The sequence below is a fragment of the Pan troglodytes genome, chromosome 17, assembly GCF_028858775.2.
Source record: "Pan troglodytes isolate AG18354 chromosome 17, NHGRI_mPanTro3-v2.0_pri, whole genome shotgun sequence".
In the NCBI taxonomy this organism is placed as follows: Eukaryota; Metazoa; Chordata; class Mammalia; order Primates; family Hominidae; genus Pan; species Pan troglodytes.
Window position 1 is genome coordinate 40,975,993 of NC_072415.2, and position 13,613 is coordinate 40,989,605.

The window sequence follows — 13,613 nt, forward strand, 5'->3', positions numbered from 1 at the left end:
TTTATGTTACATAATCAATTCAATAAAGTACCCTCTGGGTTTGTTGGGAGAATTTTCTTTTAAAATATGCTTCTTACTCTTATAAGCTAGAAGTCTATTAAAGATGAAATAAATAGTATAAGCTATAAATCTCCAATTATTCTCCAATGCACAATATGATGTTCTTATTTAGGTTCTCTTTATAATTGATGCAGGAATATTTAAAATACTGTAATATCAAAATTGCATTTTATGAATAATCATTTAATGAGAACCTATTGTCACTTCAATCCTGTGTGGTTACTGGTGTATGAAAAGAAAATGGCAAAATGCCCTCTGTGTGAGCAGGAGGCAAGATGCACTCTTGATACCTCTGTGAAGTCTGTCAGGAACCATGAAGATCTGGGAGAGAGGTGGGAGAAGGCAAGGTTGAGAGACCTGAAATCTCTTAAGAACATAAGCCATGTCTGATGCATTGTGATTTTCTTTCCCAGAAGACTTTGAGCTCTCTAAGAGTAAGAAATCATGTGTGTATATATATGTATGTTCACAATTCTAGCACTTCATAATTCATAGTAAGACTTCAAAAAGATCCTTCAGTTAACTGGTTTTGAACTGAAATAATTTGACAAGAATTACTTTGTGTGATATGAAGGAAATATAGAACCATCCAAAACTGCTAAGCAGGGAATCAATATCAGATTTGCATGTTTAAAAGTTTAGAAGGCCTTGCAGTAGTTCAGTTTAGAAGTTTAGTAGGTCTTGCAGTTGTTCAGCCTAAAGAAGAGGGATCATAAATAAAGCAGTATCAACAGGAGAAGGGAACAGGAGGAAAGGAAGAGTCAAGGATGACTCTTGCGTAATTTTGGCTTAACTATTACTTCCGGAGACAGTACAGTGACATGAGAGCGTTCAGTTATGGAAGATGACATGGTCAGTTCACCCAAGTCACATAATACATAAGAAGTCAAAACTGCATCTGGAATTTAGGACTGAAGGCTTACATAGAAATATAGATGTGGGAACCACTTACATTAAAGTTGAAGTGGTTGAAGACAGTTATACAGATGAACTCAATCACAGAGACTGTTTAGAATGAGAGAAAAGTACCACAAGGGAACAGAAAAAGAATATAGAGGTTAAAGAGTTTGACGGAGAGAGCAGAGACATATGAATCTGAGAAGCATTTGGGTAGGAGTAAAGGAATAATGTCTCCCAAAGGGAGAACGAGCTTCAAGAAGCAGTAGTGGCCACTATAGTCATTAGGATTCCTGGATCAGACAAGAGGAATGGACATCAGCTCATATGACAGAAAAGAAACTTACTGAAATAATCCTAGGTACATCACAGAATCAACAGAAAGCTGATGAACCAAGCACAGAACACTGAGAGGAGCCAGGGAGACATCGTAATAAGAAAGCACAGTGAAGAATCTGTCACAGGGTCCCTCTATCTAGGATGCAACCATTGGCCACACCACTACAGATGCTTGGCATCACCTCTTGTAGGTCCTCGAAACCCAGGCCTGGTACAGCCTTGAACATCATCTCACCTGACCCTCAGCCTTTGTTTCCCCTGTTCAAGTGATATGGTTTGGATGTTTTGTCCCCTCTAAATCTCATGTTGAGATGTGATTTCCAATGTTGGAGGTGGACCTAGTGCAAGGTGTTTGGGTCATGGGAGTGTGGATTCCCCATGGATGCCTTGGTGTCCTCGTGGTAATAAGTGAGTTCTCATTCTATGAGTTCACATGAGATCTAGTTGTTTAAAAGAGTGTAACCCCCTCCCGCTGTCTTCCCCTCTTGCTCCCTCTCTCTTAATTCCTCTTTCACTATGAGGTACACTAGCTCCCTGCTTTTGCCTTCTGCCTTGATTAGGAGTTTCCTGGAACCTGCGGATGTTGGTACCATGCTTTTCATACAGCCTGCAGAGCTGTGAGCCTAAATGAACCTCTTTCCTTTATAAATTACCCAGACTCAGGCATTCCTTTATAGCAATGCAAATGAACTAATACATCAAGTATCAAATCTAACAGAAATTACACAGTTTAACACAGTGATGCAAATTAATGGTGACCATGTACAAAAAGAAAAGACTTTTTAAATTTTTCTAATTTTGGCTATAGTTTTTAGTTTTATTTATTTATATATTTTAACTTTTCTTTTAGATTCAAGAGGTACATGTGCATGTTTGTTACCTGGGTATATTGCATGATGCTGAGGTTTGAGGTACAAATATTCCCATCTCCCAGATACTGAGTATAGCACCCAATGGTTAGTTTTTCAACCCTTGCCCCTCTTCCTTCCTACCCCTCTACTAGTTCTCGGTTTCTGTTGTTGCCATCTTTATGTCCATGAGTACCCAAAGTTTAGCTCCCACTTATATGTGGGAACATGTGGTATTTGGTGTGTTTGGTTTTCTGTTCCTGCATTCATTCACTTAGGATAATGGCTTCCAGCTGCATCCTTGTTGCTCCAAAGAACACGATTCCATTCTTTTTTATGGCTGTATAGTATTCCATGGTGTATATGTACCATATTTGCTTTATCTAATCCACTTTTGATGGGCACCTAGGTTAATTCCATATATTTGCTATTATGAATAGTGCTGCAGTGAACATGTGAGTACATATGTCTTTTTGGTAGAATTTTTTTTTCCTTTGGATATATACCCAGTAATGTGATTTTTGGGACAAATGGTAGTTGTGGAGCTCTCGCTTTTGCTCAGCTTCCCACTACGCACCTTCATGGATATGTTTTCTACATTAAGAATAATAATAGCAGCAATTTCTTACAGAATCATGATTATATTCTAGGCCCTATTCTAAACACTTTAGAGATATTAATTTATTTAATTATCACATACACTCTATGTGATAAGAATATATGTGATACCACATATACTCTATGTGGGTAAGAATTATTATTTTCCATTTGAATAGAGGTTATGCTGAGAGAAGATATGTGATACCACATATACTCTATGTGGGTAAGAATTATTATTTTCCATTTGAATAGAGGTTATGCTGAGAGATGGAGGAGCTAATCTTGCCAAATTGTCACACTGCTAAAAAGTAGCAAAGGAAAGATTCATACCCTGGTGGCCAGGTTTCAGAGTTCTTCTAAATCAGGGTCATGATGACTAGCCCATCTAGGTAACAATAGGTATGTTGATCTGATGAAGCAAGGTGAAGAGAGGCGAGGGTGGGGGGCAGATACCAAAGGGGCCTCCAGAACACATGCTAAATTCCTAGACTAGGATAACAGTACAAAGTATGTTCTGAGATACAGGAAAGAAGCCGAGGATGAATGGAGATGCCAAAGTAGGTGTAGATAAGCAATAAAAGGAGAGTGGCTTTGAGATAGTCCAGTTCTTGATTTCGATTTTTGCTCAGAATAAGCAAGAACAGCAAATCAAAGAAGGAAGATAAGACCAGAGGCCAGCAGCAAACGATGTCTTTGCAATAAACACAGTTTGGAAAACAGCAGAGTTACTTTAGCTAAAGCTAGGTCCTATGAATGGACATAAGCCCTAATCTTCTCTTTTATGGTAATTATGTCCAATTTCCGTCCAACTGAAGGGATGAGATAATAAATTCTGTTTTGAAGTTTACTAGTCAGGTTCAATACAAACCCAAGGGTCAAAAGGTAAGAGAGTAGATGATGTTATGGACTGTAGCACTAGATCTGACAAATACCATCATCATTATTATAATCGCTATTGTAATTGTAATAGCAATCATTTATTGACTTGTTTCTATGCATCACATCCACTGTTAAATGTTTTACATGCATTATCTCAAATCATGCTCATAACAACCCCATAAAGTTGCTGCTGTTATTATCCCATTTTATAGACAAGAAAACAGACCTAGAGAGTTAAACTTCCCCAAGGTCAGAGAGTCAGGAAGGGGTAAGATAGGATTTGAACCTGCTTGATGCCAGCCAGGATAGGATAGGATAAACTGAATAGGATAAAACGTAGGAATAAAAGATTAAGAGTTAGAAAGCAATTAAAGTAAAAGAGCGAGATGACTGAATTACACAAGATTAGCCATGGTCAGAGAACAGAACATTTGAGTTTACTATATATTACGCTTCAAATAGTTTTCGGTAACAAGTGTCAAGGTTCATCATGTGAGCAGTAAGTCCATTTGGAGCCCATATACGTGCAACACAGAGCACAATTTTGGATATGGATATATGATTCTTCTTTTTATCTTCTGGCCAGAGAGATCTGGGAGACATTTCCTAAGACTCCTCAGAAGTTCACGTGGAGTTAAGCATCAGTCACTGTAGTGGTGACCAACTCAGCAACACAGCTGTGTGTTGTCTTTTCCTTCTCACATGTTTCTCTCCTCTGCCCTTTCCTCCTGCTTTCTGGGACTGCTTCCCAAATAAACCTACATGAAAGGCTCTACCTTGTCTCAAGCTCTGCTTGTGGGAGAACCTAGAGTAAGAAAATGGGAAATACCCTGGAAAACAGACTTTCATGATGAAATGCTTCTTTCTGGAAATAAGCAGCTGAAAGAGAGAGAGAGAGAGACCAAGGAATTGGCTCCTTCATTTGTGCGAACTGGTGAGGCTGAAAATTCAATAAGAGTTGATGTTATAGCCTTGTAGTTGTTGTTGTACTGTTGAATCTGAATTCCCCAGGGCAGCATGCCAGAAACTCAGGCAGAATTTATATGAGAATTCCTTCTATTTACTAAGGGAAGTGCAGTCTTTGTCCTTAAGGCCTTGAACTCATCGGATGAGGCCCACTCACATTATGGCGAGTAATTTCTTTACTCAAAGTTTACTGACTAATATCATCTAAAAAATACCTTTAGAGTAACATCTAGACTGGTGTTTGACCTGTCACCACAGCTGACACCATAGCCTAGCCAAGTTAACACATCAGATTAACCCCCACAGGTCTCAAGCCAGACTGGTGGAGAAATGCAATCCCTGTACTGGAGAGAACTAGCTTAAACACAAAGAGATTACAAGTGTTAGTCCATTTGTACTGGCAGGAATTATTGGATCACATGTGGGAATTGGCGTTGGACTAGCAAGCGTAGAATATAAAACTGGGTAAGGGAGAATTTCTTTTTATGAGCTCACTCTAGTGTAACTCAAAATTGAATGTCTCAGCAAGAACACTTGGAGCCAGTCCTAATACACTGATGAGAGTGTTTCTCAAAATTTAGACATGGAAATTGTCTACAGTAAGTGAGTTGGAGACGTTGGGGGATCTGAGATGTTCCAAGAAGGTTTGGGAAGTGGGAATATTTAAATGATTTATTATGTGACATGGTAGAACCCATGATCTGATTATGTTCCTTGAGAGGGCCTAGAGAGCACTATTTAAACTGAGGAAATGAAGAGTGCCCTGGTGCGGGGACACTGCATCTTTGAGGAGACTGAGTGGTTGTCATCTATAGGCTGGAGAGGACAGTGCCACTCTCTCTACTGACAATGGGGATAATGAGATTCTAGAATGGCAAAGGCCATACATGTTTGGCATAGTCGTTATAATGAGTATCAAGGCTACAGTAGTCATTAAGGTGTCTGGACCTATCTGTATCTGTGGTGATGGTTAACAAATTACGGTGTTCTGAGGGTTGAGATGGATGATCACCCATCAGAGTATGACTTTATCAAGAAGTGGTGAGCAGAGGGCTTATAGTCATCACAGTTCTTCATCCAGTTCCCAGATGTCAGGTTGCTTACAGACCCAGAGGCCATCGATTGAAGGGTAAATTGGGTCTCCTTGAGGAAACACCCTGTAATGTAACTCAGACCTTCCATCTTGATTTGGCCTCATAAAATCCACCAGGACAAAGGGCCAAGTGGAACAAGAAAAATTTATTAGATGATAGAAACTCTACATATGGGATTAAGCCCAAGAAGTTCCACAAGGTTATCTGGTCAGATAACCCAGACACCCATGACACTTATTTCTTTTGTATTCACGTCTCTTCTTTAACTAACATATATAACCTCATAGGGATTAATTCTGATCAACTGATCAACAAGTAGGGGGAAAAACACCTTCCCACGGCTCATTAATGAGTTGGTTCACTATGTTGAGGTAGCTGTAAATGGACTGCTGCCATATTCTTGCCCCACTTAAGGGCAGCCCTTGATATAGTGGAAAAGGGAAATTCTCCCAATGGGTAATGCCAAGAGCAGTACACTGGTTTGCCACTTTGTATGGTGGAAGAAGTGGGCCGAATTACAGATATTTATGAACTCCTGGATAGTGATGAATGGCTAGGCTGGTTGGTCAGGGTCCTGAAAGAAACAAGATTAGAAGATTTGGGAAATCAGAGATGAAGAGTGGTGGTGGTGGTAATAGCAGTGGTGAAAACAAACAATGACATTTAAACCCATCTGCTAATATTAGTTCCATCACATCATCTAAACAGTGATAAACAGTCAGCCTTTCACCTTTCTTCCCCCTTTCCTTATTGTCTATAAGCTTTCTCCATCTGGAAAGCAGTATTGCTTATACAACCTTAAAGAGTCAAAGAGGACATATAATTCTGTAGGGTTGTGTTGTAGTCAATAAAGGGTCAATAAATGAGTTTTCTGATCTAAGAAGCACACTTTGAATCCCTCCATCCTCTGCTGCAGAACACAGTAGTTTACTTGGTAGTTTCTAAGTCTGTTAATATTTGCATGAATAGGTGGTGGGTTTAAAATATTTAATTATCCAATTCAGGTACAAGCTATGACATTCAATTTATTATTTTGTATTTATCAGAAAATGTTTGCAATTTTCTTCATATAGATTCTGCAAGGATTTTATTTGGGTTATTCCTAATTTTATCATATATTATTGTTGTTGTTGCCAATAAGATCTCTTTCAGCAAGTTTACTACATTTATTTATTTGGATTGTGCCCTGAATAAGGAAGGTACATGGGGAGTGGTGAGTAAGAGATGAAATCCGGCTATGGTCCTCTCACACCGAGCTGTGTGTCCTAACATGAAGCTGTGTCTACAGACGAAAGTGCTTCTCTTTCTATTTCCCACAGAGGCACTTCCTGGATACAGTGTTCTCTGTGTGTGTGTGTGGGCAGGGGTCTTGGTGGTGTTTTAATCTGGTAATGTTTATATTTTAAAATATGTTGATTTATATGTATTTCTCTTCCTTTTCATCTATTTTAACAATATTTTAAATTATTCTTTCTCCACTAAAACCTAGCACACTTGCTTGGGACAAAGGTCCACTTGGAGACCGAAATATTTGCTAGTGCTGCTTAGTTTCTAAGTATCAACATTTTGATCCATCCAGACCTTGTACTTATGCTTAACAATATCTTAAGGGTTATATGCAAAACCTTATAAAGAAGGCAAAAGGATTTATTAGGAATGACTAAACTTGCATCCTGTAATTGGAACTGTAGTCATGAAGGGTGGTGGTGGTGGTAATAGCAGTGGTAAATACAAACAAAAATATTTTATATAAATATTTCTATGAAATAAATTATAAAGCTTTTTCACAAAGGTTTCTGGGAAACACTGATAAACAGCCCTCTAATTGTCTATTAATTGTCTAATTGTCTATGAATTTCATGCCCTGTAGTGTGTTGATTAAAATGTTGTGTGCAGACAACAACAATTTTTCTCTACTCCTTTTCCAATCCTTTTATATTGTCTATCTCTTTTTCTGTTTTAGGTCTTACTTCACTTGTCAGAATAATGTTAAGTAACAGTGAGATTAAGCGTTTTTCTTTCCTTTCTGATTTTCCCCAGAACATTCATGTTTCACCTGTAAGTACTTTCTGCTCTACTCTGGCATGCTGTGCCTGGAACTGGTCTTCACACACATCATTGCCCCAGTAAGCAGCAAAATCCCAGAAATGAGCAAAGGTTCTGTCTCTGGCATTGCCAGGGACTGATGTCTCTGCCATTTACCATCATCACTGGCTCTATGTGCCCAGCTCAGGACTCCTATTGTACCTCTATCATTTAGGTTACAACTCTCAAGCCATCCCCTGAACTCTTGACTTTACTGCTGTCATGCATCACAGAAGCTGTCATCCTCCTGCCATCTCTGAGGTCAACCAAGGCCTGAGAGTGGTTAAGAGTGCTGCACTGTGCTCTAGATCTGGTGGTCTTTCTTCGCATCCTGGTTCTGCCATCATGGTTCTACTTAACTGTGTAAATTTAGGCAAGTAAATCAAGAAGACTGGGCCTCGTTTTTCTTGTCTATATAAGGACATAATAATAGTCCCTACCTAATAGATTCTTGTGAGGCTTAAAAAATAATAGGTAAATAATTATGCAAAAGACCGTACACAGTTAGTGTGTGACATGTAGCATATTCCCAATATATATTATTTACCAAACTGGAACAAGAGAAAGTGGTCCTGTCCATTCCAAAATTATTACAACCTGTAGCTGGCTTTCCATGAGGTTGATAGTTTTGCCAGAACCTGTCACAGGGTTTCCTGAAACTCACCACCTGGAATTCCTGGGCCTTTCTTTCCCTGTGTGTCCGTGTGCAGTCTTTTACAGTCCTAACAATTTATTGATCAAAATACCACCTTACAGAAATATATAGGCCTATCAGGCCTCACTGGACTTTTAAAGAGGTGAGAGTGGATGGTAGGAACTAGAAAGCAAAAACAGCAAAACAAAGCCTTATAATATTAAAAATACTTCTTAAAATCTCAGAATTTGCCCAACCACATGCCAGGGATTTCCTAGTGACTTTTGTTGTTCTCAGGCTCTGGCCCATGCACTCAATTTTGAATTTTTTCTCTTTTTTTGTTCTTTTCTGTTTAGGCTCTGCCCTTTTGTCTATTCTCCTCTAAATTCCATGGGTATTTCTAATATAGAGTGGTTAGTGGTTTGCTTTCTTATCTCCCTACAGGCCTTGCTTCTTAAGTCTTTACCTGATGTCACAGGCTTAGCAAGGTATTTTCCTAGGAAATGGCATTTCCCTACTAATGCAAATCTCTGGTGCTGAATGCAAAGAAAACCTCACTACGGCTGTCAATCAACTGTAGGGTCCCTGATCAGAAAATCATACAAGGATGAGGTTGTCTGTCAGGCTGGGAAAACTTTGTTAGTGTTAAGATAATGTACTCTCTTCCTAGATGTAAAAAATAACAATAATTTTATTAGGAATAGCTGCTAAATTGTGTTAAATGAATATCTTCTGAAATCATATTTTTATATGATTGTATAATATAAATCATAAATTTTATGTTTTAGACATTTTACACGTCTAAAAGAGATTCAGCTTTTTTTTTTTTTTACAAAAATCCAACTTCTTGTTTTCACAGTTCTCTCATGCCTTCTTTCAGTTGATTACTATGCCTATGTGTCTTTTTATTTATGTTTGGGTAGAAAAGCCAACGGTTCCTGAAGCTTAGTGAAAATAATATTCTTTATTGCCCTAAATCCATGACAAAAAAACGTACTCAAGTGTCACACCAAGTTTTTAGGTAGGTACACATAACTGGTCCATTGGCTTAAACACAACAAATAATAAGTAACATTTATACAACTTTAACGTGTTCTTCGTACTGTTCCAAGTGTTTCACGTATGTTAATTATTTGCTTCTCACAACAATCCTATGACATAGATGCTATTATTATTCTTTTTTAAAGATAACAAACCTAAGGCATAAAGTGACTGTCTAAAGGTGTGTAGCTAATAAATGATAGAGGCAGAATTTGAATCCGGGTAGTCTGTCTTTAATCACTGAACTAAACTTCTTCTCTATCAAAAAGAGGAGCAGTTGATGGAGAACATATTTCTAGAGCACTCTTAAAGTTAAAATACCCCTGGCAGAGGGACTTACTGTAAAGTGATATAGTTATCCTCTAGAAGGATGGGAATAAATAGGGTCTAACCTGAAGGGCATATTGGGTGGAGAGTGAGTCCGGGGGAGGAGCTGATAAGAAAAGAAGTGAAATGGCAAGAAAATAAAGAGTTTAATGTTTTGGTTCTACCCATATATTTCTACCACCCGTGACAAGTTACAATAAACATTCTATTTCTGCCTTTACTACATTTGTCTTACATTTTCCTTTTTCTACTCCCTGATAATTTGGACAAGCGTTTCTCAGAACAGCAAGTGGTTACAAGCATTGGGAAACATGAGGTACTTGATAAACCTGAAATTCCTGATCTCATTCCAGACCAGAAGAATCTGTCCTGGGATATGGGGGAAGGGGAGAGATGAAGGAAACTGCATGTTTAGCAAACACCACAGGTAACATTTATGCTCACTAAAGTTTGCAAACTTTTCTGCCAAGTGAATCTTTACAACTTTTCTGCAAGTGAATCTTCTGATAGTGGTTTATAGTCATGAAATAATTGCAAAGTGCTTCTCTTTACCTAGATTCTAAAGGCCTGGCTACCAAGACACAAACATAAATAATGAGCTTGTTTACCTTAGAGCTCCATTTTTCCTTTGATGTGACAAACAAGTAGGTTGGAAAACAAAAATCAGTCTCTTTTCCTGCTAAGGAAAACCAAAGTTATACCTCAAACAGATTGGTATAACGAACTCAATGCTAATAAATCTATATGCAGAGAACTTTACAAAATAAAAAATCCATTAAGCCACTCTCGTAATATATTTTGCTAGTATTTCTAGGTGCGCTAAAGTATCTTTCTTTATTTATATAAGAAATATTCTTGTAAGCATGTCACTATTCACCCTTATAATCAAGTATTTTGTTTTTGAAGTAGGCATTATGGGTTAAAATACATTTTAATGCCACATGATGAAAATGTTCATTGCATAATATCAGTTGTTAGGTTAAGTGATATGTTAGAACTTTATTGCTTATCATAGCAACAGGAAACCTCAGATCATTCAAAATATAATGGAGCCAGAAAAATGATGCCCTAATTCTGTAAGTTGATGGGAATTAAGGAAGAGAGACAAATTGAATAGTGAAAGTATTTTTTTCACAATGAATTTTATAATTTTATACCTTTTTATTGTATAAAATGTTATTTATTTTGTAAAGTAAACTTCAACTTCCCTGTTCTTTAGTTTAACATAAAAAGATAACTAGAATTCCTTTTAAGCTTTGCAAGTTTTAAGATGATAAAGTAAAACTAGACAAGATTCTATTCATTTGGCATTATCAAATCTGGAATCATTTTGGATAAATTTGCTGACAAATTTAGAGTCTTCTTCTGTTTGGTAGTTGGCTCTTAGAAGGCATATAATTGAACAAGCTTCTACCTGTATTATTAGTGCTTATCCCAACTCAGAATATGATTCAGTCTATCTGTGCATGTAGAACAAGTTTTAGTTCCTTGTTATCATCACACAGAGTGGTTCTCACTATGGATTGACAAAACATTTGCTGATCCACAATAATGAAAGTCATTGGAAGATACCAGGAAGTGGATGTTTCAAGCCCATCTCCTCATATGGTGTTGAGAGCATTGTTTAGGACCCCAAGGACACAATCCCACAGTCTGTTCTGTACAATAATAATTTATGCCATCAAATCATCTTTCATCAGAGATCTCAAAGGGATTCTGCAAACACTAATTTCACCTTTTCCTGAGGTATGTAGAAATAGTAATTCCAGAGGACCAGGCAAAGGGCTAGAGAATAGTCTTGACTTGTTCAACTCCTGAGTGAACGGGAGGCTGAAAGTGAACCAGCCTTAGGAATGGCAGGCATGACACTGTCCAGGACTGAACTTCATCTCCACTATTGTCCTGAGAGAGTTACAGAAAGCCTCTTTTGTTTGGAATTTTCTCAGGAACCCAAGTGAATTTGGGTGGAAATGTGTCCCTTATGAAAAGGAGAACATTTCTTGGAGTGGAAGTTGATATAAGATGATACTTTCTCATACTATACATAGAGACAGGGGCCATGAGAGTTACAAAACAAAAGATGAAGTGACTTGATCATGTCCTTAAGTTACAGTGCTCCTAGCTAGAACCACCCAGGGGCCTTTAGTCATGATGACAAGAGGTCCAAGTATTCCCAGTCTCAGGTTACACCTTTTGTTGGAACAAAATTACAACATTGGTCTCTGTCACTCTCAAAAGTGTTCTGGACTGGGTGAGAATAGATAAGATCACCTTAACTGAAGTGCATAGTTCTACACTTAGAGACTTCTTTAAAAGGAAGAAAATAACCACAGTGGGTGAAGAGGAAATGCTCCACTTATCCTCAGGTTTCTCATAACGAATACAGACAATGACATTCACCTCGCAGTGTTGTTATGAGGATTAGATGCAGTGATGTGTGGAGTGTCTCCAACTCCCACTCCTCAAAAAGTGCCTGGAATGTGGCAAACTCTCAAGAAGTTCAAATCTCCATTCATTTTCCCTCTCCCTTTATCACAGTGAAAGAAAATTCTAACATGAGTTGCACCAAAGAAATATAAGAGAGTTAAAGATTCTTCTTAAACCTAGCATCATCAGTGACACAGCGATTTTCAAGAAATTCCAGGAAGCCTCAAGGACACTAGAATTCCTTTTTTGGAAGGATATAAGATCAGAAGATGGAAGCTTGGCTCTTCCTGACAAGATGTCAGGTTGCATGACCATCCTATGGTTTGCAGGTGGTGGAAGCCCAGCTACCAGATGGGGCTAAAACTTTTGGTTCAGATTAATCTCAATTAAACACAAAAAGAACCTTCTGATTAAACTACCTAAGAGAGCATGAGGGGCCTCACCAGGTACTAAGTTTCTTGCCATTGGTCAGGTCAAATATGAATGAGTTAATCCCTGGTTATAGGAAGTTTCCATTTCGGATGGATGGTTAGTCTAGTACCAGGCCTTTTTTCTGCCTAGATATGTCCCTCATTCTGGTATTGTAGAGTTCTGGTATTTTTCAGGAAAACAGACCTAGCTTATTTTTTTCCTTTTCTGGACTTCTAATGAAAACAAATAAAAGGTATACTTTAGTTTTTATGTTTTCTGATGGTGTTATGTATGTTTATTCAAAAGGACCATGCCCTATACTCATTTTGACTATTCCACAATTCTTATTCAAATGCTGAGCATACAGTGGGTGCCTAATAAGTACTTAGTAACTAGAAATGCAGACATGTTCCTATAGATTTTCCCATGCCTATCATTAATACAAACTTGGCACTATAGTCAGCATCACCTGTGGCCATACAATGTATATTATTCATGTCGTCACATGATGCCAAAAACATGACATTCAGCAAACACTAAAATACATAAGTTCTCAGATTGTGACTCAAACTTTTGACTACAGAGACTAAAATTACAAAAGTCTACGTCAACTTGACTGGTATTAATAAAAACATAATATACTTAAAAATTACAGTAAATAATGCAAATGAAGCCTGATCAACCACTAAAACATACAGATACATTAAAAACCACTATGTTCAGAACATAAGACATCCTGCAGTATTCTTGGTGTCTGAATGTTTGAAAATGTTTAACATGGTTAGATCAAATATAAGCCAAAATTAAGACTATAGATAACATGGAATGAAAGTGACAGAATCTGGCAAGAAGATTCTTCATTTTAAATCAGCTGGAAGTACTTGTTAAAATACTGTAATTAACCATTATGATAAAAATCTTTTTAAATTGAAGAAAAACTTATCTAACGTACTATTAGAACTTAGAAATATATGAATAGATTATTTAGGAAGATTTTTCCAGAAT